Raw genomic sequence first — 27,509 nt, forward strand, 5'->3', positions numbered from 1 at the left:
ATCAATTTTTAGCTATCCTTGATATATAAAAATGATTGCTGTTTCACCATTGGTGAGGCATTTTCTATTTTTTAATAACAAGGATGCAATTATATCAACTCATCCTTAGTCTTCTACCTAGCCCCCCTGGAGCAGCAATATTTATCTAAAGGGCAGCACTCTAAGGTAGGATGCAAGTAGAGATCAATTCCGAATCCTATGCACCAGGATTATTTTATTACATGATGGAATTAAGCTACAAAGTAAAATTGAGTTGTAATTTCTAGTGTGATAAGGTTTTACTTATCTAAGTAAACATTAAACACTCTGCAGAACGGAATACAACTCTACGGATGGTGACATAGGCAGAGAAGGTAAAGACCGTAAACAGTTTAACTACCCTACTCTTTACCAGTGTTAGTGCTGTTAGACAAGACTGCTAAACAAGTAGAAGATAAATAACTAGTAAAGGCTGGCAGCTAGAAATATATAGTTAACCCAAGTCTTTCTTGGTACAATAAATGAATCCATACACTATCCTCGGTATCACCTATTGCTAGAGAAAGATTTTAATTAAACGTGAGGGAGAAGAAATAGGCCAATTAGAATTCTGCAGGTAGTTTGTTTTGCTAGGAAATAAATGGCTAGAGCTGACACTGTCTTTCTGGCAAAATAAAGCTGCTCTTTCCCCTTTCTAGAAATAAACATAAAAACCACTCCATTACATTTATTTAATATAGTCTCTAAATTGGCAATTCGCTTGAGAAGACTTTGCACATAATGGCAGAGTTTCCAGTACTTAAGTCTCCTCACCCCTTCTATAACCATAATGCACCATATTTGTACATTGCTATAGTACTATAGGAAGAATTTCAATATTCCTCATATTCTTTCACTAGCTCTAGAGTCAGTGATTTACATTTCAAAAACTCAAGAAAGAACCCGCAGTAGCAACCAGAGGATTATGAAATTCAGAAACTTACTTAGTCATACCTGACGGCAGACATTTACAAATTCTTATGATTTATAAACTCCCAATTTCATTGACCTGAGAATAGCTATGAATGTCTGGTAAATCCACAGATATCAATAAGTAGATGAAGCTTTAAAAATTATTTCACTAAGAATTAACAATTTTGTTAAAGGCAGAATTAATAATAGCAATAATAATGATATGATGATGTGAGAAACCAGTCATTGAGAATTCTCACCCTTTTTGTGTCATTTCCCTTTCCCATCATGGCCCTGAACCTGATAATATGCATAAGAAATATTCAGCATGCTTTTTTCAGTTTATGGGAGAATTCTAAGTATGGTACCTAGACTTTAGAAATAAATAAGAATACCTCATTAACTATACATTAAGAAATATAAGTCCCTAAAACATTTTCTTTTCTAAAAAAATTGAAGTATAGTTGATTTAGTATTGAGTTAGTTTCAGGTATATAAAACATTTTCTTTTGAAATGAAATTTACGTCTAAAATTGGTAGTAAACATTTTTTTCATGAGTTTCAAGAAATCCTAGTGGCCTGAAAGCTGTCTCAAATTGTTGAACTTATAATTTTATACCAAACATACAATTAAGCATCTCATTTTACTGAAATTAGCTTAAAAACAATTAAAAATTTAATTAAAAATTAGGTCTAAGATGAAGAAAGAAAACACAAGCTCTCTAAGAAAATGTAGAATACTTTGTAATATCAAGTCATAATAGCTCTGTATATCTTATAAAACATATGAAGACATTAGTATTGTGAAATGTGGTCATTTTTGCCTTGTGATTAAAAGGCAAGTCATGTACTTTGGTAACATTATGGCATATTTATATGACTAAAGAACAGCTAACAACCTTTACACAAACAATACTGTCAATCTCAGTAGTAAGCAAATGTAATTAGACCACAATTTCCTTTGTAGGGCTCTAATGTTTTTTTAAAAAAAAAAAGTAGTTCTAGAAAAGAAGATAAGTTGTTTAGCCAGGACTGCCACTAAGAACACTCTGCCTCTAGTTTCCAAGAGCTCCAATCTAAGAAATGCGGGCAGGTATATTCCTTTGCGGGGGCTTAAATAAAATCTGCCCACAACTGCCAGTTTAGCTTAGCACATAAAATATACATCACTGAGAAGACAGGCTAATCATCAGAAACTGTCTCCAGGCATTACAATGATTACATGGTGCCTTTCTCAGAGTTATTTTGAAGAAATAAAGGATTAAACCAGAAGAAACAATCCCTCCATGCTCCCAGGGTACAGGGCACACCTATGAAACGGTTCCTGACCTATACAGTTTACCTAAGGTGACATGCTATCTTTTCTCATTCATCATATATTTACCAAACACGTAATATGTACCAGGCACTTAGTTAAGACACCAGGACTACAACAGTGAACAGTCTCTGCTTTCAGGAAAATTATGGTTTGAGGTGAAAGATTAAGCAAACATACCAATAAATACAATTTTAAGTTGTGAAAACTGCCATGAAGGAAAAGAACAGAACACTAAAGAAAAACAGTAGGAGATGTCACTTAAACAGGGGACCTCTCTGAAGAAGTAAAGTGAGAGCTGAATGTTAAGTACATTCCATGCTGAAGAACTAGGACTTGAGTAAGAATTTGGCGCTTTGGAAAAAGTGAAAGAAGGCTAGAGTGGGCTGGAGTAAAGTGGTCAGGAGACAGCAGCAGGGACTATACCTGCGGAGACATGGGGTTATCTTAAACATCTGAGTTTTCACCAAAGCATAAGAGCAAACCTTTCAAGAATTCTTAAGAGCGGCATGATATGATATTTATGCTTTTTAAAGGATCATTCTTACTTCTATGGAAAGAATGGATTGATGGGTAGTAAGAACGAATCCAGGAAGCTACCGTTGGGAAGCTACTGCAACAGTCCACCACAGCGTGATGGTGGCTTAGAATAGGGTATAGCAATGAAGATATAGTATATAGGGTGGATTCAATATATTTAAGAGGTAGAATCAATAAAATTTTGTAGTGGTCTGAATGGTGTATGTGTGTGTATGTGTAGTAGTGAGAGGTCTCAAGAATAATCCCAAGACTTTTTTTTCCCTTGTTTTTTCAATTTTATTTTAAAGTTTGAAAATTACAAAGACAGCAGATTCTTCCAGGCACAAATAACTTGTTTACAAATAAAGGGGGGGGAGGGAGATGCACAATTGCGCATTTTTCTATTTTACTAAAAAGAAAAGGGAGAGACGACTGTACAGGTTTTTTCTCCCAGCTCCCAGTTGTGAAACTTAAGTACTAGCCCTAGATGTGTATATATACATATACACACACATACACACAGACCTAGCTCTGTAAAACTACTTAGCAATTCAAAGTCGACTGCAGTATGTCTTACTGTCCACTCCCCGCCCTCCCCTTCTCCCCCATCTACAACTACTTAGATTCAGAAGTAGAGGTTGGGAGGTTTTTAAGTGGTGGGTGGCAGGGCTGGAGCGCCACCAGACTGCTAAGCAAAGCCCACCTCTTGTACAGGAGGAACAAAAAATCAGGGGTAAAGGAAAAACGTCCTCCTAGGATACAATCCAATTGTGTCGAAAAACCCAAGTTTCAACAGGGCACACTGAGGCACTTGGCTGACTGACTCTCCACCCTTCCCCCAAAGTTTCTACTCATGTTTAACAGGAGACTTTTGGAAGCCAGAGACCACCCCCCTCCACCAGTGGCTAGTTTCCAGCTGACTGAGAGAAGCCACAGTTTCTCGGACCAGCTGTCACTTCAACCTCCTCCACGTCCCTAGGACAATAGGGAGGCCACTGGGGCAGACTAACAGAAGTGAGAAGGAAACTGGATTTGGACGCCCCACTGCTCACCACTGGGAGGTGGAAGTCAGCCTAGAGAGGGCTTTTTTCCACCTCCCTCCTTTGCCGTCCAGCTGCTGCCGCCCCTCTCCTCAGGGTCAAGGTTCTGAAACTCTCACAAGCAGTGCTCAGCTTAAAGAAAACTCGATGGCCTCATAGGTACTCCTACAAACAGTCCAATTCCTGGGCTCCCTGTCATCTAGCCACAAGAAGCTGCCTTGCCCATTCTCCCCGTCCCCCTGACCCCAACTTTTACCTTCAGAGTGAACCAACCATGTAACTAAACAAAACACACAAACCCACACAAATTCCCAAACCCATAAGCAGATTAGTAACAAATTAACAAAACAAAATATAAGTACATTCTCATCATTACAGAGACCAGATTTGTTGTTGCTGTCCTTGCATAATTGGTTAAGGAAAAATGAATTATTCCCTAATTTCTGAGGAATACAAATTCTGTCTGTTTATAAAGTCAGAAGGGAAAGGGGCAAAGGGTTGCAGATGAGGATCAAGAGAGAAGAAAGGAGAAAAGTATTTACAGAAAATAGGAGACAGGCAGGAGTGTCCACAAGGAAAGCCTCATTGTCACTTCTTGCCGGCCCTCCTGGCACTGGACTTGGCTTTGGGCTTCACTGGTTTGGCCTTCTTAGGCTTGGATGCCTTGACTGGCTTGGCTTTGACAGTCTTGGGTTTTTTGGTTTTCTTGGGCGTGGCAGCCGGCTTCTTCTGGCCTTCTTGACTGGGGTAGCTTTGGGCTTCTTGCTTGGGGCTTTGGAGGCAGGCTTCATGGGCTTGGCGGCCTTCTTTGGCGTGGTCACCTTCTTGACTTCCTTCTTTGTCTTCTTGAAGGCCACTGACCTCTTGGGCTCGTTGCTCTTCGGCAGCCGGAAAGACCCTGAGGCACCCACCTTTTGGTCTGCTTGAGGACCCCAGTGGTGACCAAGTGCTTGATGGACAATTTGATCTGGGAGTTGGCATTCTCACCCACCTTGTAGTGGTTCTTGTACTTCTGGATGGACTGGCATGAAGAGCCAGCACAGTTCTCTGCCTGGATGGCAGCCACGATCATGTCTGAATACTTGGGGTGGTCTGTGGACTTCTTGGAGGCCTTGGCCCACTTGGGCTTGGTCGCAGGGGTGGATGTGGAGTTCTCGGTCATGGTGGCCTGCCTGGTCCTGCTGCTGAAGGCGGCACCTTCCAAAGGGCCAGCCCTCATAGGAAGCCGAGGAAAGCCTGATTCGGGATCTGCTCTGGTGCCTCTGGCTCCCAGGCCAGTCTGAGGCAGGCTCTTGGGGACCTTGCTCAGGTCGCGGGGCGGGGGGGACTCACTGGGCCGGGTCTGCATGGCCCAGCCCCGCCGGTCTGTTGCTTGGTCTCGGCGCCCGGGTCGGCCTCAGCCTCCTCTGCCTCTCTTTTCCCAGTTCCGTGTCTCAATCCCAAGACTTCTAATTGAGGTATTAGTAGATATTTATGAAGATTCGATTTATAGAAATAAGACTGGAGATGTAGAATTAGGGAAAAGATCAAGAGTTTAATATTGAATATGTTCTTTTCTTGATCAGTATTGCTAGAGGTCTACATATTTTACTGATCTTTTCAGAGAGTGAACTCTTGGCTCTAGATATTTCCTATTGTGCACTTGTTTTCTATTTAATTAATTTCTACTTTTTATAATTCCCTTTCTTCTACTTACTTTGGGTTTAATTTGCAGTTCTTTTCCTAATTTCTTGAGAATGATATTTAAATCACTAGTTTTGGACTTTTTTCTCTTCCAGTATAGGCATTTAAGGTTATAAATTTCCCATCAAGTATAGCTTTAGCTGATTCACATATATTTTGATATACTGTATTTTCATTACTATTCTGTTGCAAATGTGTCTTAATTGTGATTTCTTTTTTGACCAAATGGGTCATTCAAAACGTATTTTGGGGGGAGTTTGCTAGCTACTATTTTATAATCCATTTCTTACTTAATTGAACTGTAGTCAGATAACATATCCTAGACGAAATTTGTTGAGACTTGCTTTATGGTCTATCATAAGATCTACTTTGTTAAATGTCCCATGTGAACTTGAAAAAATATTTTTTTGAAGCCATATTACTGGAATTAGATATATACAAATTTATAGTTCTCACATTTTCCCTGGTAGAATGACCCTTTTACAATTATGAAATATTCTTCCTTATTTCTAGTTATTCTTGTATTCAAGTCTATTGTGTATAGAGGGTATAGTCCTCTAGGGAATGCTAATTGAGAGTCCGGGGTGGTTATAGGTCCTTTCTTCCTTGGAGGGACCTGAATTTGAATGTTTGCTTGTCAACATCATGAGATGGACAGAAATTCACTCTGCTTTATAGGGATTTTCTGCTTAGCTTGCTTAGCTTCTGCTCTGCTTAGCCTCTGACTCTGCAGCAAAATCATTTCTTGGTGCTTCCCTTCCCTACTAGGGTCTTGGCCCCTCAGTCCAGGCCACCTGGGGACACCTAAACTCCAATTTTTATGTACTAAGCCCCATGAGACTACTGGCTCTCTACCTCTAGCAGAAATCCTCTGCTAAATTTCATAGATTCTTGTTCTGCACCATGTATTCAGCAAATTCTTCAAGGGGAAAAGAGAAGCTTAGAACATCAGCATGCTTTTTTGAAGTTCCCTTGGCTGCATAATTTTGGTTTAAGTCCTGGCTGCCTCAGTAGGTCTCTGATGCTTTCCCTGTTTTTTTTTTTTTTTTTTTTTTTTTTTTTTTTTTTTTGCGGTACGTGGGCCTCTCACTGTTGTGGCCTCTCCCGTTGCGGAGCCTGTGCTCTGGACGCGCAGGCTCAGCGGCCATGGCTCACGGGCCTAGCTCCGCGGCATGTGGGATCTTCCCAGACCGGGGCACGAACCCATGTCCCCTGCATCGGCAGGCGGACTCTCAACCACTGCGCCACTGCGCCACCAGGGAAGCCCTCTCTTTTCTTTTTTTAAATCCACCCTTTCATGTTGTTCTCGGCAAAAGGATTAGTCTGCAACAACCTAGTCCCTCAGAGCCAGGAATGGAAGTCATAGCTTGGGTTCTCAATCAAAACTCTACTGCTTATTAGCTGTGTGACTTTGGCAAGTTATTTGACCAAACTATTTAAACATTCTGAATTTCAATTTTCTCTTATGTAAATGAAAATAACACCATCTCATAAGTGTTGTGAGGATGTGAAGATTAAATGTCTGTAAAATGTCTAGTAACAAAAACACTTTAATGAGGGCTTACTACATACCAGACACTTTAAATGGATTTAATAACTTAATGTAGATATAGTTACTATCTCCCATTTCCTTTTCAAGATCACATACTAGTAAGTGATGGAGCTAGGACTTGACTTAAGAGCATTTTTCTTACTAACTACTCAATATTGCTTCTATAATATAGCTTTAGTATTGTGCCTGACACTGGTGTGTGCTCAATAAATGTCAATTATTATGATACAGAAAATACAAATGCTTCAGAAATATACTAATCAGATCAGTTTTTCTACTTTTTTCATTGATTTATTTTTCTCCTTTTTCATTTTGGCATAAAGATACTTACAACATCTTTCAATATATTTTAAAAGAAGCTATTGTGAAAAATGAATGTCTAATAGCCTACTGAATGAATAGGTAATAATTTGCTTAACCATTATTCTATTGTTGGATATCTAGAAGGTTTCCATTTTTTAAAACATAATAGATATCAGTGCCATTAACATTTTGTCCCTTTCACTATTTTCCTTACTTGAAGCATTTTCTCAGAATAAAATCGTATCAGTGGAATACTGGCTCAAGATATGAGCATTTTATTATTGCTGACACAACAGCTATGTTGTTTTCTCAAAGAGTTGTAGTAATTGTGGAATCACTGGCAATAAAAATGAAAGGTTTGTGTCAAGAGAACATTAATTAAAGCTATGAAGTATAGGAATGAAGGAAGTGTGGCGATGGAAAGAGAAGGGAGATATAAATTTTGAGGCTATGAAAGAAAAAAGTGGAGTATCTGGATACTATTGATATTTCTTGTGAAGCAAGGGGTATTAGTTTCACTTAAAGGAGTAGGGATGGAAGAAAAGGGCTGGGCTTTGTTGAAAATTCCAAATGCTTAAATACAAATACACATATGTACACATCAAAATCTTTCAAGAGTAATGTTTCTATGATAGTTTTCAAAAGATCTGTGTCTTCCACCCCACCTCAATGCAATCTGGGATACAGATAAATACTATTTAGGTGTAATTTACAGATGGACTATCTGATATATTAGGGTTCAACCTGATCTTCAGTATCACTTCTTATTCTAACCTATCACCAAACATTTAGTAATCTGGTGTGTGGATCTTTATTATTGTTGTTTTAAAACACACAGAGAAATGATCTCTTTTAAGAATAACATTAAATTATAAAAAATTATAATACAAATTACAAAACCACCACATAGATTGTTGTTTTCACTTAGCTCAATTTAGCAAAATGTACTCGGAAGCAGGAGGCCTATGTTCTAGGGCCCACTGTGTGACTTTATTTGGTGTGTAATTTTGAGCCTTAATTGTCTTATCTATATATTGGGGTATTTTATCTGACTAAAAGCCAGCATTAGAACATGGCATCTCTTGTTTTATATTCCTGATCTAAAATTTGTCTAGTGAGCATACTATATTGAATAAAAATGAAAGAATCTCTCTTCCTTCACTAATATGTACTGTGCTTTAAATATCTCATTAACCTTGTTATCATGTTAGACTTGTTATTTTAAAAGTTACTGAAAAAAAAAAAAGTTACTGAATACTTTGTGGGCCTCTCTGAGGGCCATTTCGTCTGTTCCTTCTACCATCAGATGACTGTCAATGTATATATTTAAAGGCAGTTGCTTTCCTACTACTACCTTCCTCCCACTTTGCCCCTATCATAGATTTTGGAGTAGTACGTACCTGTTCATCAGGGAGAAACAGAAAGGGCCTTGAAAATTTGGGCTTAAAGAGAGTCCTTCCTCTCTTTGTCTATGTGCCATAGCCTCCCCAATAAAAAAATAAAATAAAAAAACTTTCTCTGCTAACTGCTTCACTATGTTCATATGTAAGTAAGCGCCTGATCGTCCAAGTTCCATTTCAGATTTCTCTTCCAGTTTCCATTAGTCTCCATGAAATTTTAGTAGTGATACTGAGAGATCATGGAGTTTGCGACTGATAATCGGCTGCATTCAAATCCTGTCTCTGTCACTTACTGGTTAAGTGACTTTGGGCAAATGACCTAACCTCTCTAAGCCTGTATCTTCTCATATGCAAAGTGAAGTCAGTTAATACCTACAACACCAAATTATGAGAATTAAGTTAGTTGAATGGGAATTGCAATTATGGCTAAATGTAGTTTAAATGTGAATATCATTTAGAAAATAAGGAGAACACCACTGAATAAAAGTAGTTTTTGAGCTGATTCAAATTAGAGGCTGGTTTGATTCCTAGGGTTCTTAAAAATCCATACCCTTTAAGGAAGCTATTCCAGATGAGGTAGCAAATATAAAGGCTTTGAATACCTTCATGCTCCAACAGATGCCAATTCCATGGTACAGAAACACTTAACCATATTACAAGCAATAACCAAAGAGAAGAATAATTTTATGCCTATCCAATTAGCCAAAAATTTTTGCTGGTGAAATTGTGGTTAAAACAACACAGCTGTATGTTGCTGGTGGCATCAGAAGTTAGCACAACCTTTTAGAGAAATAATATAGCTATTGTATCAAGAACTATAAAATGCCCACTCTTAGAATGAATAATCCCACTCATAAGACTTTATTCTAGGAAAATAATTCAATAAGGAAAGTAACTATGATTTTATTTAATAGTGCCTGGCACATAAAAGGTACTCAAGTACTTCTTCAAATGAATACCTTCACGCGTACTGACTTCTCCAAATCACTGCCCTTGGTTCCTTCCCATTATGATCTAACTATTTTCATTATATGGGGATAGTTTAAGAATCAAACTATAATATTTGTGTCTAGTCTCTGTTCTCCCATCTTCTCCAGTAACTTCACTGGTGATTGCTATCAGACTCCCTTATGATACTTTCACCATCTGAACTTAGTTGACCTTCACACTGAAACTAAGTTGACCACATACCACATCCTTGACCCAATCAAAAAGAAATCTGAAGCTTCCTTCAAGTTCCTAAAATGTCGTTCTTCTTTGTCAACACCCTTCTACTCTAGTCATTCACCTCACTGCCTGCTTCATAAGACACAAATAGCAGAAACCTTCACATCCATCCTCAACTGAACCTCAACATACCTTTAGTCCTGTACCTAGACACTTACATTTCCCTCTAGGATCTGAGAAAGAATTATCACCTCCTGCTTTCCTTCTAGCTCCATCCAAAATCCAAATTCTTCAAGTTTATGTATCTCCCCCTCTCTTTTTTAACGGTATAATTCACATACCATAAAATTCACCCCTTCAGTGTACAATTAGTGGTTTTTAGTATATTGGTATACAAGGTATTTTAGTATCAAGGTTGTGGACTCATCACCACTATCTAATTCCAGGACATTTTCATCACCCCCTCAAAGAAATCCCATACACATTAGCAGTCACTCCCCATTCTTGCCCTCCACTCCCTGGCACACTAATATACTTTCTGTCTCTATGGATTTTCCTATTCTAGACATTGCATATAAATGGAATCATACAGTATGTGGCCTTTTGTGTCTGGCTTCTTTCACTTTAGTGTAATATTTTCAAGATTCATCCATTTTATAGCATGTATCAATACTGTATTCCTTTTTATTGATGAATATTTTCCACCGTATGACTATACTACATTTTGTTTATTCATTCATGCACAATTTGGTCTGTTTCCATTTTTTGGCTCTTATGAATAATGCTGCTAGGAACATTTGGGGAAAAGTTTTTGTGTGAACACATTTCTAATTCTTTTGGGTATGTAACTAGGAGTGGAACTGCAAGTTAAGTATCTCTTGATACCTAACTCTATTCTGTTTCTGAGTTCAGACAGCCTGGGATATCTCTCAAAATGCAAACAACTCTACACTGACTCCCTACCCCACCTTCACTCAAACACCTTCAGTCTTCAGAATCTGTACATATTAATTACCACTTAGTTGTTTCCAATTAAATTGAGGGCAGGGATCAGTTCTCATAGATCTCATCATATAGTAGGTGTTTAATGTATGCTCAATATATTGATACCCTATGCTCACAAATGGGAGAATTACTTACCCTTTCATTCAGCAGATCTTTGAGTGTCTACTGTACATAGGTCACTGTGTTTACTACTGGCTATAGTGGACAAACGTTATTCATCAGTTTCATCTACCCCAACTGCCAATTCAACTCCACAAATATTTACTGAATACTTATGATGTGAATGGTATTGTGCTAGGTTTGACAGCAGACACAGATAGGAATATGTTATAGTCTGCAGACTTTTATGACAGTTCATAAACTCTACATGACAGTACAGTAACAACAGAAACATACAACAACAGCAGTAGCACTGTATATTAAATGCCATAAGAAAAGTACAAAATGCTCTGGAGTGTCAACAGACACACATATGGTTGGGAGAATGGACAGAGAAGAGGACAGACATCAGACAATACTCCTTGAAGCTGAAGGTGGTACTTGAGAAAGGGCCACAAAGAAGGTGGCATTCTGATAGATAAGGATTCCCAGGAAAAGAGAAAGTGTTCCACACAGAGAATCGCATGAACAAAGACAGAAAAGGCTGGATACTGTATAGAATTTTTTTTTCAGAGACCAATCTAGTTAGGAATGTGTGGATGGGTAATGACAGAAGAGACTTGAATATTAGGTTTAATATTTAAATAGGTTTAGAAGAATGATTCAAAAAGTCTTCCGTTAACAATTCAAATTACTTTAGTGATTCCTTAACCTTTTCTTGAAACTTTTCTATTATGCTTATTATCTAAAGTAATCATGGAAATTAGTGATTTCTCCTTCCACAAGGAACAAAAAATGAACTCTTGACAGCTAAGTGAGCATGCTTAGCTCACTGAGACTGGGGAAGGATGAATTTGAATAATTCTAGCACTGCATCCCGATACTTCCGGGAATATGTAAGGCTTAAAACAGACATGTAGGCAAATCCCCATAGCTAGAATAACAGAAGCAAACTGGGGGAAAAATAATAGCATTCATTAAGCTGCTAACACCAGGAATTGTGCCAGGTGATTTACATATAATATACCTGATCCACCAAATAACCTCATTTAAGTTTATGGCAAGTGAGGCTCAGAGAGGTCAAGTAAATTGTTAGAGGTTACCAAGCTAATAAGAAGCTCAGCTAGTAAAATGTAGACATCACTTTTGAACCCAGGCCTGTCTGATCCCATATTTTCCCCATTGTTCACTTTTATTTGTGAACAAAGGAGGCTAGAATGGTAGGGTCATGATGCATGCATCAAAGAAAAAGGCTGAATATTTAACAGATGGGCTTTAAAGGTCTGGAGAAAAATTAGACTGAAATATTCAAAACTGGGTTTAGAATGGCTTAGAGATCAAGACCAAGAGAGATCAAGCTTAGGGCTGTTTCTTGATCAGTTTGAACAATGATCACACTATAGAGCTTATTTAGGAATATCCAGGGAGCAAAATTCCAGCTTTGATTTGGAAACTAGAGAGTAAACTCCAAGCGAACACGGATATTTGTCTGTATTCACTGATGTATCCCAAGTCCCTAAAACAGAGACTAGTATACAGTAAGCACTCAATAAACTTTTCTTGAAATAATGAAAAGTCACATAAGGGGTATTCTCGTTTGAATACTCTTGAAGGCCCTGAAATAAAGACAGCAGAACAGTAGGTTTAAAAACCATTCATGTTGTTAGCATATTCTCTTTAACACTCAACCCCATGGCAAAAACAAGCAACTCCAAAACAACAAACATACAAAAAAGCAGTAGTTGTAAAACAACAGCATGATTTTTTAAAAGAAGGTAGACAAAAGAATGAAAAGACCCTTTTGCATTATAGATAGCATCTAGTACTTCGTGGGTAATCAAATTTCAGTGAGATGGAATCCAGAATTTTGACCTACTGTTTTAATATTTCAAACTGCTGTGAGCTGTGAGCCGTATATCCAATGACTGCTTTTTGGAAATGAAAATGGTTATCTAATCTAAATATTCTGAAAAAAATGGACAATCTCTTTATTATTGATGACAAGGAATGAAATGAAAACCTCAAATTCATTTACTTATAGAAGTAACAGAGTACACTTACAAAAGTCTTTACTTTTCTAATTTTGATAGTATGTTTCTATTAGAACATGCAAAGAAAACTGCAACAAAGAACATTAAGGGAAAAAAAAAAGCCTTTGGAAGACAGCAAGCCTCTCTACAGAAACTTTTAAAGAGAATAAAAGCAGGTTCCATGAACTTCCCTCTATTTTTCACAAGCTTTTCTAATATTTCTTCTTTGACGGAACTAATGAATAACTGCCTGTTATCACAAAACATCTTTTTTCAAATATGTGCTTTAAAAATTGCTTTCTTCTGAACAGACAGTTCTTCAAGCTGCTCAAGTCTCTCAGCTGCAACAAGTTTTCTTATTTCTATTATACTGCATTTCTTCCCTGGAATAGTATAAAGACCAATTTTAAAAACTCCTTTGCTTTACAAAGATAATTTCCTACAGGCAATACTGCTGTATCTCAATCAATATTTTAACTATCTTTTCTCTATCTATTTCATTTAGTTCCACAATCTTTACTCACTCCAGTAATTCTTAATACTGTAGTTTAATAGTTTAATTTGTCAGGGTGATCATATCATATATTCTTCTATATTACACTAATATAGAAGATAATGAACACTTTCTTTCTAATCAATTAATAGTTGCTTGAGGCAGTATACATGTCCCTAACCTTCTATTAATAACAACACAGACATAATTGTGTCTTGCCTTTTCAACTTCTGCAGAAATTCTATAGTTCTTCAAAAGATAACTCACTGATTTTAGGGTCTTAGGTTTTTTTTTTTTTAATGTCTATAGAAAGTTAAAACATATATTTTTTCCTTACTGTAACATTTAAGTTACAGTTGTTTAAATATTTTAGTTTAAATCACATTTTCTAATAAACTCTAAACAAACTAGCTTTCGAAAAGAACCAGAATTAAAACAGTTGCAAATTCTGAGAGTAGATTAGGTGACAACCCCAAAGGAAAAAATACACAGGCCTTATTCTTTTAAAAATTCTTGAAAGACACTACAATTCACTTGATATTCTAAAATTACTAAAGTTGTTGAGATTTCGTAAACTCCAAATAGATTGATTCCTTCAGTACCCTGACCACCCCAACTTACCAAGTACTGTGGTACTTGAAAACAGAAACCAAAAAATCAAACTGTTGACTGTTCATTACCACTTTACGTATAGTTTCTTATAAAATATTGAGAATATAGGAAAAACAGAAAATTCTGGTATTCATCTTTAGTCCTTTGTGAGCCAAATTTTCCCCCTTCTTAAAATCTGAGCTGAATCTCATGATCCCTGCACCATGCCTTAAAACTACAAAGTGCAGACACCATTTTTTAATCGGTGCTGAATTTAATTAAATCACAAAGGGGGAAAATGTACTACACTGCAACTTTCAGTTGTTACATGTAAGTTACCAATAAGAATTTTTAAAGCTGAGGAAGTTGTTTTCAGGCCCAGGGCAGAATCTGTAGCCTAAAATCAACAGGTCTAAGGATTTAAGATCCCGATCACATCAGTTAAGATAACACCAAGTAATTGAGTACTTCAGTATGATATTTTCACTCCGATAAGGTGAAAATGCTTCAAAATTTATGTAAAATATTGAGTCCTTAAGGAGGTCCGTAATAAACGACCTCCTTAAGAATAGCTACAGAGTTCCTGTGGCATGTCAAGGCAGAGAACACCCCTAAACCTCACTAAGTCAAGGTTGGACTTGAGTAAGGGAGAAGGGGTGGGCAATTCATGAGTCACACAAGAAAGCATGTCGTATTGTAGAGACGAGTAAAGGGTTTTAACAAGGGGTTTCGAATTCTTTGAATAACTCATTAAGAAAATTCTGCTGGGGAGAAAATTTTCCTCTTACACTTGGAACCAAAAGTCACATAAATTCTGACTGGAGGCTGGTGATTAGCACAACTTCGTGGAATAACCTAACTTTTCACGTAAGGCACAATCCCAAAGCTTTAAGATACCGTCTATCCATATGGCACCAAGCATCACCTTTTCAAGCCCTCGCCGGCACAGGAAGTGGGTTGGACACCCCAACCCATCACCCTACCCCCACAGGAAGTGAGTTATGTTCCCCCCTCCCCCAGAATGGCCTTCCTCCCCTCCCCCAACCGGAAGTGAGGCGCCCCCATTCAGTCGGCCTCAAACCGAGACAAACCAATAACAGCAAAAGAGGGATGATCTTCAAGGGGTGAAGGGCACATCCACTGTGGCCACCCCCAAGCTCGCCTTGCTTACTGACCTGCTGACGACAGGGGTAGGCAGGGGCCTGGGGCCTAAAGAAAGTCCCTGGCACAGGGGACAATTCCCTGAGCCCCTCTCAATCGCCTTCACTCTTCTCACTGCGTCGCCTCACAGCTTGACAAAAATTCCTCCGCAGTACTTTATTTTGATGTCTTTTCTTTCCCTTTACCTAATCGCTTAACCACCTTCCCATAGGTAACTTCTCTAATGCAGCACTTAAGGCTGTTCTGGTGAGGAGAAAAATGAAATATTATTCCCCATACCTTCAGAAAAATGGAGGGATTATTTTGTTCAAAGGAGGCGAAGGACTACGTGATTACGCAAGGTGAGACTTATTTTCGCGGAGGTTTCTGGGAGATGTAGTTTTTTACATTGCTAAGGCCTGCAGAAAGTATTGGGACTTAAATTGGTTATTACTATGTGCTGGAATCCTTGAAGACACATATCCTGTATTCGACTGTAGGCAGACCTAAGGGGCTTAGGCACCAAATGGACCAATACTTCGTTCCCTTTTTTCCCCTGGTACGTAATTGAACTGAAATTTCCCTTCACGCCGGCCCAAGGTCCTGGTCGTCCCGCCCTCTTCCTTTGGCCACGCCTCCCTCAGCCAATCAGACGCTCTCTAGTTCTCTTCCTCTGGAGGTAGGAACGCGAGAGGAGGGGCCTCATGGTGACTCCTCCCTCGGGGCTGAGGCGAGACTGGGAGAGGGCCGTGGCCTCGTGCGCGCGCGCGCGCGTGTTCGCTCAAGGAGCGCGGCAGCGAGTGCGCGCGCGGAGGGGCGGCGCGCCGGGCTGGGAGGAGGCGGGCAGGCTGGTGGGCCGGGCGGTCTACGGGCGGCCGGGAGCGCGCGGTGGACTCGGCGGCGGCTAGTAGTTAGTTAGTTGTTGTTAGTCAGTGTCAGTTGCTCGGCGGTGGCGGCCGCGGTCACCAGGAAGAGTACTGGACGGCCGGCGAAGGTAGTCACCGCGGCGGCGTGTGAGCCCCTCAGGTAACTGGGGCAAGGTTGCCCACGTCGCCTCCTTTCCCTTCTCCTCTCGCGCCGGCTTGTGGGACCTGGGTCGCCACGGGGTGAGGGCGCTGACCTGGGGGAATCCGGGCGGGGCGGCGTGGGGTCTGGGTGGCGCCGCCGCGGGGGCTTTGGCGGCCGGTGCGTCCGGCCCGGCGCGGGCTCTCCGGCCACGGCCACCCCCGCGCCCTGCCGCCCCCGGAGCCCGCTGGCGCCGCGCGCCCCCAAGCGCCCCCGCTCCCGCCCCTTCTCTCGGTGGCTGTGGCGGCGGCGGCCCCGGCAGCTCGGCGCCCCCCAGAGGAGGGAAAGTTGGGACCTGGCGGCGAGGGACGCCCCCGGGCGCGGCTGGAAGGCTGCTGGGGAAAGTGAATCTTGGAGGAGCCGGACGCGGTGAGGCTGGGGCAGGAAGGACTCCTTTCGCTCCTGCTAAGTCTGCACGGACATCCACCTCCAAACCCGGGAGGATCCGGCGCAGCCTGGCCAGCAGCGCCAGGGTGAAACCCGGTGACTCTTTGCCTGCTCACTTGGCTCTACGGTTTGTGAGCCCCCTAACGTGCGGGTTTCCTCGGTTTTGGGGGGATTTTGAGTGGTTCGTTGGGTCAGTTTTGTTTCTCCTTCGCCCTTTGACTCGTCCTTTCTTGCAACTTTTCTCACCTCCCGCGTTGAGGACTTGCCGTCTGAGCCCCTTCTCTACCCCCTCCTTGTTGCCTGCACCATACGTCTGAGAGCTTGATTTCATTTTTTCGTCCTTTGACTGCATTAAAGACTGCTGAGAGCAACAGGAAAGAGGAGCCCTCCCACCTTTAAATGTTAACTTTTTTGCAATACGTTGTGTTTTTTAAGATCCCCGTTTAGGAATTTGAGAGCTGTGGAATGGAGTTATTGCAAGGTTGGGGTTGAGGGGATAGTGACGAGTTAAAGGAAAACTGATTTCATCTTTATTGGCCTTGTTATAGAAAACCTAATACATTTTCTTTTGCCTCTGTTAAATGTGGTAAGATTATACGTTGAATTAAATACTTGGAGATTTACATGAAAGGTTATATTTAGGTCATTGTATTATGTATGTCCACAGCTTTTCACCTGAATTGGGATTGCCTTGAGGATTCTGTTTTGGGGCCTACCTCTTGATTTTTGTTCAGCCACAACGCCTTTTTTTCTTTTCTTTTTTTCCCCCTGATAAACGAAATGATGTGGTAATGTGTATAGTCGGAGAACCCATATTGCTCTCTGCAGTGTAGAAGTGAAAACCGTGAATTATCCACAGGGGTAAAACTTTCCATGAGCAATCTTGAATACTTGCTTCATGATGGCTTCTCTATAATCTCAGAACATTTCTAGATAGCTCAGTCCACTGACTACCCTAATTACTTTCTGAAGTGCCTGGCACTTCTCTTCGGTGACTCGTTTAGTAAACTGTAATGGCAAGTATGGTACATTTACTTGACTTCAGAGATGGGAGTTGTAGCCTCGACCCAGAGATTAACAGTTAACAATGGAAGCAGAATTCATACCATTGCTAGTGAGTTTTGGCTATGACCAACTCACAAACTATGTGAAAAAAACAAACATCTTTCCAAAACTGTCAGAGGGGAAGAGGGGAAATATTTTATCATGTCTTTATTTTTGGAGACTCTAACATGACTATATTATGTGGGGAAAAAAATGTCATTATTTTCTTTAAGCCTTTTTGATGTGTGGTCCTCTTCTTCATCCTTTCCCCGCCCCCGCGCATTTATGGTTTGACATTTATGTTTGGCTGGGTTCCAGGATGGGAAGAAAAGTATTTTGGTGAAAGGAAAAGATAAGATTGCTTTGAACTATTATGATACTGTGACTATTCATTTTACCCAGAGATAGTACAGAAAAACTTCTTCCATAATTTTTGTACCCCATTAACATTCTGTCAGAAGTCATTTTTAAGAGTCTATCCTGAGGCCCATAAAGAAATAATGCCACTTCATAACTGTTCCCAACAATCACATTAAAAAATGTGTTCCTGGAATGTGTTGTATGTGTTCTCATATAAACATTTATCTTTGTACATTTATGATAATGTAAATATTTAAGTCTGAGAGCTTAAAAATTTTATTTGCTTATTTGCATACATGTTTTTCAACATCTAGCAGTACCAACCATATTTGCCAAATAAGCATCATCCATAAATTCATGCTTTGGCACATAATAACTCTTCTAAATTGTTCTGTGGTGAAGCACCATGAGATTAGTGTTTGCTTCATAAGAGAGATTTGTTGTTGTTTTTAACTGTAATGATGCTCTGTTTAAGTGGAACAGGTGCTGGGCTCTAGCTGCTTGTGTTGAAACCTGCCAAATCATACTCTTTTGTTGGATGGGTTATTTGAGTAATTTAGGAACCAAACTGTGGCCCCTGGCATGCCAAGTTGAGTTCAAGGCTCCATTTCACTGCTGCAAATTCCTGTTTTCACTGTTAAGAGGTAGTTGTGTGTGATGAGCCTTATTTTCTTATTGCTCTTCTCTTTACTTTAATTCCTACTCCCTACCTTCGTTCTGATCCTTTCATTACTGGAGCTCTTGGGAAAGTCTAGACTCCTTCTTTGCTGGTTTGTTTTCCTTGGAGAAATTCTAGTAACTTTCAGGCCAGGAATAGATAGTTCACATTTGTTCAGCAAATATTTTGAGTGCCTTTTAAGTGGTAAACATGGTGGTAAGCCCTGAGTATATGTACAATGATATGCCTTTTTGCAAGGAGCATATAGTTTAGGAGGAGAAGATAGCTGATAACCAATAATTATAATGTGGAGTGATATATAACAGGTGTAAGCAGATTCCTTTGGATGGAAGCACAGAGCAGGAGGGGTAGTTGACTAAGACTTGGGGTCTTGGGAGGGGCATGTCCCAAAATGCATCTTAGTGGGTTACCTGAGCTAATCTTCAAAAATAGATAGCAGTTAACTAGGTTCAGAAAAAGGGAAAGGACATTCTAGACCAGTGCTGTTCTGTAAAAATATAATAATACAAGTCACAAATGTAATTCACATATGTATTTTAAAAGTTTCTATTAACCATGTTAAAAAAGGAAAAGGTGAAATTAATTTTAGTAATATATTTTATTTAAGCTGATATATCTAAAATTTTATTTCAATCTGTAATCACTATAAAAAAGCATTATTGAGATATTTGACATTCTCTTTTTCATACGAAGTCTTCAGAATCTGGTATGTATTTTATACTAATACCACATCTCAGTTGTGTCTAGCCATGTTCAAGTACTCAGTAGGCACAAGTGGACAGCAGAGTTTTAGAACAGGAGCTGATGAACTGATAAGAAGCCAAATCACTGAATGCCTTATGAACCAAACTAAGGAGCTTTAACTTTGTCCTGAAGGCTGTGAGGATTTAGTGGGGGGAAAAATTATGCTGTGATAGAATCATATTTGTGTTCTAGGCAGTGAGGTGAATGCTGGATTAGAGAAGGGCAAAACTGGAAGCAAGACCAGTTAGGAAGCCATATTCCTGATGAGAAATGATGAGAGAGGTAGAAGAGGGGTGGATGTATAAGAGGTTTAGGAAGTATTATCAACAGGACAGGGTAAATAATCAGATTACAGAGTTGAGCAAGATTGAAGATTTAGCATGATTCCCATATTTCTGTTGTGAGCTACTGAATGGGGCAGACAACTAAGAGAAGCCAAACATCTGTGCCAGACAGACCAAAGCTGAAAAAAAGAACTATGCGAGAATTGTCACAGAAGCTGAGGGAGAAGAATATTTCAAGGAGTAGGAGTGGACAGTACTGTATCCTGCCATGAAAAGGCCAAGTAAGATAACTGAAAAAAGTCCCTGAAACTTGGTGATTAAGTCATTTGTAACTTCAGCTAGAGCAGGTAGCTACATTGTAGTGCTTTGGGGGTAAGGGGATTGAAGAGTCAGTGACGGCTAGGAAGGTAGCTAATTGAGAGGGATACAGTGTTTTCAACAAAGGACTGAACAAATAGTATAGGTGAAGGGGGATGCAGGGGATTTAGAGAAGTTTACTCCTTCTACCCCTTTTTTAAATTAAGAGGGTCTTGGGCATGTTTATGTGGGATTGGAAAGCACCAGTGGAGGGGAGAAATTGAAGCAGTGCTGGGGAGGTGGAGAGATGGGGGACAGAGGTGATTGATGGAGCCAAGGATTTGGAGACAGTAGGAGGGGATGGGATCCAAGGCATAGGTAGAGAAGTTGGCCTTGCGTAGGAGATGATTTTCCTTCTTTTTTTTTTTTTTTGGCGGTACACGGGCCTCTCACTGTTGTGGCCTCTCCCGCCGCGGAGCACAGGCTCCGGACGCGCAGGCTCAGCGGCCATGGCTCACAGGCCCATCCGCTCCGCGGCATGTGGGATCTTCCCAGACCGGGGCACGAACCCGTGTCCCCTGCATCGGCGGGTGGACTCTCAACCACTGCGCCACCAGGGGAGCCCGATTTTCCTTTTTCATTGAGCAGAAACGAAGGAGGTGAAATTGGAGGCACTGTAAATAAGTTTCTAAATGATAGGGGCAGGAAGGAGAACGAATTGATGTGTCTTATATCATTTTTGAGTACCTGCTTAGAATGATGGGGAACATGGTAGAATAGGGATTCTTTAAAAAGAGAGTGTAAGTGTATAACAGCTTCCAAGCAGTGGTGTGGGGGAGAGTCAGACAGACAGACTCACGACTAAGATAATGAAAAAGGATTGTTAGGTAGCATTGAGGACCCATTTGAGGTTGTAGACCTTGGATTTGTAGGGATACCAATTTGCATGGTTTGATTTTTCTCCAGCACTGATCACTCTGGGTATGTACAGCTGAAGAAACCATTTAATACTCACAAGAGCTCATAAGGTAGGTACTGTTGTTATTCTCCTTGATTGTAAAATGAACAGCTGGCGGTCAAACCCTGGTGGTTCAATTCCAGAGCCCAGGCTGTTACCCACTGCTTTGCAGATGCCTGCTTGGTAGAAATACCTAAAGGGCAGTTGGTTGAGGGAATTAATGATGTTAAGGACTGACTGAAATGAACTGTAGAGTCCAGGTTGGTTCATGAGCAGGAATCATAGAAGGGGTGATTCAACTGGGAGAAAATGAAGGGCGTGAAAGTTAGAGGTCAGTGTGAAGCCGAAGAACTAGTGAAGAGGGAGCAAAAATATTAGCTTTTACTTATGGATTACCTACTATATGCTAGACACTTTAATACCTTATTTCTAATCCTAACATGAGTGTTATTAATCTTACATCCATCCCTTTGTCATTCTCCTTCAGATGAAGAAACTGAGGATTAGAAAGGTTAAGTTACATATCCAGAGAGACACACACTATCAAGTGATACAACCAGGATCCAATACCCATTCTTTCTTCTCCAAACCATAGTGTTCTCAAGTAAGGAGATAAGAAAGAAAATGCAGTAATGATGAAAAGTGGTAGAACGACACTGGGATATTAAATTTAGGACTTCAAAGGTGTATCATTCATTTAACAAATGTTTGTTGAGCATTATGAGCATGCTAGGCATTGTTCTAGGTGCAGAGGTTATAGTAGTGAACCAAACAGACAAAAATCCCTGCCCTCGTGGATCTTACATTCTAGAGTGGGTGAGACAGACATTAAACAAAATAAGTAACTTGTTATACAGTATTAGAAGGTGATAGATAGGTGCTGTGGAGGAAAATTAAGCAGGCAAGAGGGATAGGTATGCCAAGGGGTGTGTGCACTTTTAAAAAGGATGTCTGGGAAGGACTTGGTGAGGAATGAGCAAAGGCTTGAAGGATGGAGGTAATCAGGAGCACACTAGGTCTAAGAAACAGTTTGCATTGGCCCTGAAGCAGAGGTGTGCTTGGTGTATTCCCAGAACACTAGGAGGTCAGTGTGCCTGGACTGGAGTGAATAGTAGAGTAGAAAGTGGTTTCTACTTTGTGGAGAAACAAAGTGGAGAGATAACTGGGTCCAGATTACATAGAGCCTGTAGAACATTGGAAGGACTTGGGTGTTTATTTTTTGAGATGGAAACCATTACAGGTTTTTGAGCAGAGTGACATGATCAGATTAATGCTTTAAAAACTTCACTCTGGCTACTGTGTTGAAAGTAGTCTAAAGAGGTGAAGAGTAAAAACTAGAAGGTCAGTTAGGAGGCTCTCTTTAAAAATCTAGTTGAGGGTAGTGGTGTCTTAGACTAGGAAATTGATGAGAAATGATTGGATTTGGATATATTTTTAACTTTGTATTTTGAAATAATTTTAGATTTACGGAGGAGTTGCACAGATAATGCATAGAGTTTCTTTATGCCAGTGTTTCTCAGCCTCAGCCTTACTGACATTTTGGACCGGCTAAACCTTTGTTGTGGGGATTGCCCAGTGCTATACAGGATGTTAAGCAGCATCCCTGGTCTCTATCTATAGATGCCAGTACCACACCCCTGTTGTAACAATCAAAAATGTCTTTAGACATTGCCAAATGCCCCCGTGGGGCAAAATTGCTCCTATTAAGAATCACTGCTGTATACCCTTCATCCTTTTCTCCCTAATGTTAACATCTTACATAACCATGGTACATTTGTCAAGCTAAGAAATTAACATTGGTACAATGCTTCAGACAAACTGCAGACTTTATTTGTATTTCACCAGTTTTCCCACTAATATTCCTTTTCCATTCCATTATCCAAACCAGGATACTACATTGCTTTTAGTTGTCAAGTCTCCCTTATCTCTTCTAATGCATGACAGTTTCTTGGTCTTTCCTTACCTTTTATGACCTTGATACTTTTTTTTTTTTTTTGCGGCACGCGGGCCCCTCACCGCCGTGCCCTCTCCCGCTGCGGAGCACAGGCTCCGGACGTGCAGACCCAGCAGCTGCGGCCCCATGGGCCCAGCCGCTCCGCAGCACGTGGGATCCTCCCGGACCGGGGCACGAACCCGCGTCCCCTGCATCGGCAGGCGGACTCCCAACCACTGCGCCACCAGGGAAGCCCACCTTGATACTTATTTTTAAAGAGTACTGGTCAAGTATCTTGTAGGATGTTCCTCAATTTGGGTTTTCTGAGATCTTCTCATGATTAGTTACTGAGGTTTGAGGAAGAGTATCACAGAGTGAAGTGCCCTTCTTATCATGCCATAGAGGAGATCCATATTATCAACATGACGTCACTGGGTGATCACTTTGTTAAGGTGGTTTCTGCCAGATTTCTCCATTATTTTTCACCTTCCATACTCTGACCATTAGAAGCAAGTCATTAAATTCAGCCCACACTCAAGGGGAGGGGAATTAAACTCCACTTCCTGGAGGCAGATGTATCAAAGAATTTCTGGACATATATTACAACCACCACAGTAATTGGTAAATATTTTGGGAGAGATACTTTGAGCCTTTGCCAGTATCCTGTTTCTGCTCACTGATTTTATTTATTTTAAAAAATTTATTTATTTATTTTTGGCTGCATTGAGTCTTCATTGCTGCGCGCAGGCTTTCTCTAGTTGCGGTGAGCGGGGGCTACTCTTCATTGCGGCGCGTGGGCTTCTCATTGCGGTGGCTTCTTTTGTTGCAGAGCACGGGCTCTAGGCGTGCAGGCTTCAGTAATTGTGGCTCGCAGGCTCTATAGCACAGACCCAGTAGTTGTGGCACATGGGCTTAGTTGCTCCGCGGCATGTGGGATCTTCCTGGACCAGGGCTCGAACCAGTGTCCCCTGCATTGGCAGGCGGACTTTTAACCACTGAGCCACCAGGGAAGCCCCTCTCCTCACTAATTTTAGCATTCATCAGTAATCTTGCCTGCATGTACTGTTTATTTTCCCTCATTCTTACTACATTTATTAATTGGAATTCTTTTGTAAGGAAAGTTTGTTCCTTATCTATCTAATCATTTATATCAGTTCTAATTTATGGATACTTACTTTATTCTTAGGGTTATAATTCACTTGGTATCATTATTTATTTTGTTGCCTGAATTATTCCAGCTTTGCCCATTGGGAGCTCTTTTAGGTTGACTTCTGTGTCTTTTTGATGTGCTCCTATCCTTTGTATGTGTACATGTTACACTTCTTTATTTTCTGGCACTACTAGATGTTTCAGGCTCATCTTGTATTTTTCCTGCCTCTGCCCTAGACTCATTTCATCAAGAAATTCTGATTCCTTTTATTGGAGAATGATATTTTGAGGTCAAGATCTGGATGTTAGGTGTGCTTGTTGCTACTGCTGCTAGATGCTGTCAGTGGACAGAGCTAGGAAATATATGTATGCATACTAATCTGTGTATCCACACATCTATATTTTTTTCGGTGTGTAAAATATATCTCTGACTCTAACTGGGTATGTTTTGATCCAGCAAGGTTTGCTGATGGATTGGATGTGGAATGTGAAAAGAGAAGAGTCAAGGATGACTTCAAGGCTTTTGGCTTAAGCAACTGGAAGGATGGAGTTGCCATTTTCAGAGATGGGAAGACTGTGAGCAGAGCAGGTTTCTGGGTAGAGTTCAAGAGTTCTGTTCCAGACTGGCTACGTTTTTGAGATGTCTAAGAGACGTGTAATCGAGATGTCAAGTCAGCAGTTGAACAAATGAATCTGTAGTTCAGAGGAGAATGGTCCAGGTTGAATACATTTAGAAGTTGTCAGTATAGATAAGATCACCTGAGGAGTGAACGTAGCTAGAAAAGAGGTTCAAGGGCTGACCCCAGGGCATCCTAGTCAGAGAGATGAGGAGAAGCAGTTCTGCAAAATGATAAGGATTGGGGTGTGGCTATAGGGTGGATTTCATATCTATTATTAATAAGCACTTTTTTAATACCTGTTATTGGCAAGGCACTGAGCCATTTTGGGAGTTAACATTGTGCCGTAAATTTACAATCTAGGATGAGACAAATTACAGACTGAAAAAGAAAGTAGCAGTGAAAGGCAAATACCAGATAATGGTTCAAATAACATTACTAGAGAAGCTTCTTAGAGGACATAGGCATAAGAAATAATGAACTCAAGCCTGTGCCAGCTACATATAAACACTAATGTAAATATGTATCAGTCAAAGAACTTGTCAAGGTTTCATTAAGCTCTTAGGTGGGTAATTGTGCCTTTAGTTATTGCTATCAATTAAACCACTCAGTGAACTGGTTAGGAGGGTTTCTGCTACACTTGACTTTTTTTTTTTTTTTTTTTGGTGGTACGTGGGCCTCTCACTGTTGTGGACTCTCCCGTTGCGGAGCACAGGCTCCGGACGCGCAGGCTCAGCGGTCATGGCTCACGGGCCCAGCCGCTCTATGGCATGTGGGATCTTCCCGGACCGGGGTACGAACCCGTGTCCCCTGCATTGGCAGGTGGACTCTATCAACCACTGCGCCACCAGGGAAGCCCTACACTTGACTTTTTAACTTTTATCTCTCTGCCATCTTTTCACAGTCAGTTGGATTCATCTTAAGACTGCTTAAAATAAAATGTTTCAGTGTAAAATCAAGCAGAATTGGCGTTCATCTTCTGCGAACATGCAACATTTTTGACTGCTTCTTTCATGGATAGTTTTAGACATTCACATTTGTCACTTGGTTACTAAAGTCACACCCCAATGCGATTATGGAACTTTACAAGTAATTTAAATGTCTAACCTAGTAAACCAAGGTTTTAGTAAAATATTTTAATTTCAACTCCTTTGCACTAAAAATGGATAGGCTTTCATTGCCAGCTGATAAAAGGTGGTATAGCATGAGAAAGGCAGATTGTACCTATTGAGTAATTATTTATCAGTCACTCTCTAGGAACTTAAGAAAAATGAGGGGTTTATCTACTTTATAGCATGGGGGCAAAAAATCACGGGATTCCATTCTCAATTCTGCCACTGAATGGGTGGCAAAGCTATTAACCATTTGTATGTACAGTGTGTTGTATTTATTAATTGGGAGAAACTTTAGCATATTAATATGCTGAGTGAAAAGAGACTCTGCCTTGAGTGCAAAGACTGTCTTATTAGCGCAGTTCCTAGCATGTAATGGATACTCAAATGGTTGTTGAATGAAGGAATTACGTAAAATACTTTACCCTTGTAAAGTAAGACCTGAAGAGTTATTTAGCTTGCTCAAGAAACCTGAAGATACTGAGAACTTCCGTTGTGTAAGTAAGAATTAGGGCAAAATAAAATAAATCTGTATGCTAACATACTCATTTTAGGCTAAGCCAAACAAACAATACTACTCTTTAAAAACATGATCCTTATGTATCAAGTAGCTCATAATCCTATCCTCCATGAGTAGAAAAGAATTCTAGTTCAGGAGTCAAGCAGCCTGAATTTGAATCCTGGCTCAACTGCTTACTAGCCTTGGGCCCTTAAGTTAGTTTCTTAACTGTGCTTCAGTTTCCTCATTTGTAAAATGGGGATAATACTTACACCTACTTTATGGGGTTGTGAGGTGAAAGAAGAATAATAGCAAGCATGTAAGTGTTTGATACACAATGTCTTTAATTTTAACTGTTATTATAAAAGTGTTGAGAGAGTAATATTTTAGTTTTTCATTTTCTAGAAAATTATGTCTGCTGAATGATAACTAAAGGGAAAACAAAAACTCTATGTGAACAAGGAAAGAAGACTGATGGGAAATTATACTCATAGTAATGTGTTTGAACTATGAATAATAGGTTTTCTACTTTTTGCTGTCTCCATTTTTTTCACTTTTAATTTGCTTAGCAGATTTTATTAACTGTTTAACGATAAGACACTGGGCTTTCATGAGCATATTGCTTTTTAGAGAGTCAGCATTGCATTGTGGTTAAGAGTGTGGATTGTGAACCCAGATGGCCTGGGATCAAATCTCATCTCTGACGCTTAATAGCGGTGTGGTCTTGGGAAAATTACTTTATTTCTCTATCCTTAGTGTTCTCATCTGTAAAATTGGGATATTGATAGTACCTACCTCGGAGGGTTAATGAACTAATAATCGAAAAGTGTTTAAAATAATGTCTGGGGCATAGTAAGTATCATGTGCTGTTGAATAAAATAATGGTAGAAATATTACATTTAAAAATTAATGAAAGATTTTAGCTTTCCAGTATATTTATAGGTTCACCCACATTACGTAGACTATTTCGTTTCTTATCTTTTAGAGGAAAGTTTTCCTCATAATCCCCTCTCTCCCTCCCTAATCTTCTTTGGTTCCCTTGATGATGGAGGAGCAGGAAAACTCTTTCCTCCTAAATCCTTTATATGACAGGAGCACTTTGCATTGTTTAAAC

The 27,509-nt window shown here is 40.1% G+C and overlaps 1 protein-coding gene and 1 pseudogene across 4 annotated transcripts in view; both read right to left on the minus strand.

The window, feature by feature from the left end:
* The window catches only part of HMG20A (high mobility group 20A), a 69,570-nt gene extending 53,988 nt beyond the window's left edge, over positions 1-15,582 (minus strand). For 2 of the 3 annotated variants that reach the window (XM_082649129.1, XM_082649130.1), the window contains exon 1: positions 15,303-15,582. The gene's annotated coding sequence lies outside the window, so the exon portion shown is untranslated. Of the gene's footprint in view, positions 1-15,052; positions 15,064-15,302 lie in introns of those variants that run through there. The other variant, XM_082649131.1, reaches the window with a different exon arrangement.
* Positions 4,393-5,084, minus strand: LOC309818430 (histone H1.0-like; annotated as a pseudogene). The gene has a single exon. The product of its transcript is annotated as a histone H1.0-like (transcript).
* Positions 15,583-27,509: the final 11,927 nt, after the last annotated feature.

Source organism: Grampus griseus (genome assembly GCF_964374135.1).
Source record: "Grampus griseus genome assembly, chromosome: 2".
Taxonomy (NCBI): Eukaryota; Metazoa; Chordata; class Mammalia; order Artiodactyla; family Delphinidae; genus Grampus; species Grampus griseus.